General features: G+C 45.3%; 1 pseudogene; it reads left to right on the top strand.

Moving 5' to 3' along the window:
* The first annotated feature begins 224 nt into the window (after nt 1-224).
* On the top strand, nt 225-2,961 carry LOC101607051 (annotated as a pseudogene).
* The last annotated feature ends 552 nt before the right edge of the window (nt 2,962-3,513 follow it).

Genomic DNA, 3,513 nt, shown 5'->3' with positions numbered 1-3,513 from the left:
CGACCCCTGAACAATAACCTACCTAGTGCTCAGACTTTCTCCTGGTGTCTGCTATGCCTATAGGCTGTTGAGAGGAATTCTCCACTGCTAAGCATGGGTGGTCTGACTCACTCTAGGGATTTAGAATCAGGGTCTTCATCGAGTTCAAGGAGTCTATAAAGAAAGGAGAGCCAGCTCCTCTGCCCACTGGCGCTTGTCCAGGAGGGAGCCCGTTAGTGTCCACTGACCAGAGTCCATGGATCCTCGGCTCAAAGCCCTCTGGACCGCCCCAAACCCAGCTTTCTGTGCTTTGAAAAAACTAAGAATCATGTCTCTGCATCAGTTTTTACTAGAACCAGTCACATGTCATGCCTAGAACAAGGATCATAGCCCCAATAATCGCAAGGTGCACATCTACAAGAAAAATAGAAGCCAATGGGTAAAAGCTCATAAGCTCAAGGAACATAATGGACACATCACAGGTATTCATTGGGCTCCAAAGAGCGACCGCATTGTTTCCTGTGGCGCTGACCAATGCCTACATCTAGAGTCTGAAAGAGGACACCTGGACACCAGCCCTCGTGATCCTAAGGATTAACCCTGCAGCCACTTTTGTGCAGTGGTCCCCCCAGAGAACAAATTTGCTGAGGGAGTGGAGCAAGGTTCTTTTTTGTTTGTTACTTCACCTGAAAATGACTGGTGAGTAAACAAGCACATTAAGAAGCCCGTGCGCATGCCGGGTGTGGTGGCGTATGCCTTTAATCCCAGCACTCGGGAAGCAGAGGTAGGAGGATCACTGTGAGTTCAAGGGCACCCTGAGACTACATAGTTAATTCCAGGTCAGCCTGAGCCAGAATGAGACCCTACCTCAAAAAACAAAAACAAAAAGAAGTCCCTGCGCTCCACAGTTCTCAGCTTGGACTGGCACCTCAACGACGTTCTGCTGGCTACACGATCATGTAACTTCAAATACAGAGTGTTTAAAGAAGTGGATGAGGCCCATAAGCTAGAAAAAGCCTGTAAGGAAGGAAGGAGAGGAAAGGTCTTAAGGGGATGGCATTGTATATATGTAAGTGAAAGAACAGATTACAGGGAGGGGAAAGGCCTAAGCGAGGTCAGGGGAAGAGATTGTATAAAAGAAGAGTGGGGGGAGGGCCAATCAAAATTCAAGATATTCTTAATAAGACATATGAAAATCTACTTTCTTAAATAATTGCACATCCAGAAGCCATAGATTGTTACTAGAAAATTTTCACTGCCAGGGGTGGGATACCTTCCAGTGGGTTGTTGACCAGGGAGGTCCCTGTTGCCTCCAAAACATTATAGGCTATTGCCATGTCCCTTGGTTTCCTGTGAGAAAGAGATGGTAAGACTCTATTGCGGAAGACTTCACATGCCTGAGCAGCAAAGTCATGGAGAAATCAAGCTGTTGCTGAGCAGAAAACCTTCTCCTTGTAGCCCAGCCAACTGAAAGCTGGAAAAAGCTGCACTATTTGCAGCCTTATGGGAGACAAAAGTCATCAGTGGTGAAAACAGTGGTGTCCACTTGGAAGCCTCAAGTCTGGCCAGGAAGGCCAAATGACTGACTGTGTGCAATAGTGGCATGTCTGCTCTGGTGGAAACCAACTGCTCTCTAATTGGACTGGAGACCTGCTCTATGGGAGGGAATACATGCCTGGTACTGAAAACCTAATCAAAAGCCTATGGCAGGGGAGGCCATGAGCCTTAGGGGTATAAAGCCTGATCTTGTCTGGATAAATGCATATATTACTCTCACCAAATTGTCCTGAAAGCACTGCACTTAATGTTCATATTCATATATTAATGCTACTCTCACTTCTGGTTAGAGAAACTTCTCTTTTCAGATGGCGATGACCACTGGGATGACCCAAAAGGCAACATAGTGCTGAGAAGGGACAGGGGAGTGACTAGTACTGAAACATTTATATCAAACCCTCCAAGGCTCAGGATCCATTACAGAATAGGTGGCAGAAAGAATGTAAGAGCCAAAGAAAGGGTACCACTGCTTACATACAACTGTCCAGAAAGAAATTGGCCTTAATATCCAAGACCTTCCAGTGCCTAGCAATGCCTACACAAGACCCTTATAATAGGAGAAAACGATGATATCAAAATAAAAGAGAGGGCTGGAGAGATGGCGTAGTGGTTAAGCGCTTGCCTGTGAAGCCTAAGGACCCCAGTTCGAGGCTCGGTTCCCCAGGTCCCACGTTAGCCAGATGCACAAGGAGGCACACGCGTCTGGAGTTCGTTTGCAGAGGCTGGAAGCCCTGGTGCGCCATTCTCCCTCTCCCCCTCTATCTGTCTTTCTCTCTGTGTCTGTCACTCTCAAATAAATAAATAAAAATTAAAAAAAAATAAATAAAAGAGAGACTAATAGAGGGAGGAAGGGGATATGATGGGGAGCCCAGTTATGAAGGAGAAAGTGGGGGAGAGGAGAGAAATACCATGGTTTGTTGTTTGTAAGTATGGAAGTTGTCAATAATATATATATATATGTTGTACTAATGCCTGGTGACAAAAAAAGAAGGGGAGCCACCTGGCCTGGGTCATCCATGACAGCACTGTGTCCATGGCTGATAACTCTAGCAGTGTGCTGGTCTCAACTCTGAAAACAAGAGTTCCTGCCACTCCTGAGTGCATCATTTGTCTCTGAGAATAGTGTCATTGATGCTTGCCATGACTGCTGCCCAATACTCTTTAACTATGATGACCACAGCTGCCTGACTTTTGTCTCCAAGCTGGACATTCCTTAACAGAGCATCCAGTGCCTCATGAATGGCACCTGATGCTTCTGCAATATGGATTAGAGGACCAGGACTGAGCACCAGAGCACAGCTTTGGAGACGCTGCACCAGAACAGCATCACCAAGTATCTATGAGGTGGACAAGCAAGATTGCCGCTGATTTTGCACTACTGCCATCGATGGAGCTGTGAAAACTTGGGATTTCAAGATAATGTGAAGCCAAGTGAGCCTCCATGATCCCTCATGAGAAATGGGGCTGAGCACAGCCATGCATGGTGTTGAGGAACGCCGGCCTCAAGGCAACCCTGTAAACACGGACCGCACAGATAGTGTGTGCTTGTTTGAATGTAATTGATGAAAGTGTTAGTTTTAAAGGCACAGTGGTTTCTTTTTATTTTATTTCATTTCATTTTATTTTTGCAATTTCATTCCATTCTTGACCAAAGCTTCTCTTTGAGTAGTTTATTATAGAACTGTGTGTGCCTCACTGACTTAAAGGAAGGGATGAGGGAGGTGTGTAAGTTGCCTGCTAGAAAATGAAATAAAAATCCTGAATGTGAGAAAAAAAAGAAAGAAAGAAAAGAAGGAGGGCCAGATAATGTAAGTGTAAGTGTCATAACTTAAGTACAGGTCCAAGGAAAAGGGAAAAATAATTCTGGGGAGGCTTCCAGGTTTTAAGGAAGACTTGTTAGTTTTCATTTCCTGTTTGGCATCTCTTCAGGTAACAGATTTGTGTAAGCTGTTTGTACGTGGCTCTCTCAAGTCTCTT

The sequence above is a fragment of the Jaculus jaculus genome, chromosome 10 (assembly GCF_020740685.1).
Source record: "Jaculus jaculus isolate mJacJac1 chromosome 10, mJacJac1.mat.Y.cur, whole genome shotgun sequence".
Lineage (NCBI taxonomy): Eukaryota > Metazoa > Chordata > Mammalia > Rodentia > Dipodidae > Jaculus > Jaculus jaculus.
The sequence above is the reverse complement of the archived record's forward strand: the minus strand, read 5'-3'. Positions and strand labels throughout refer to the sequence as shown.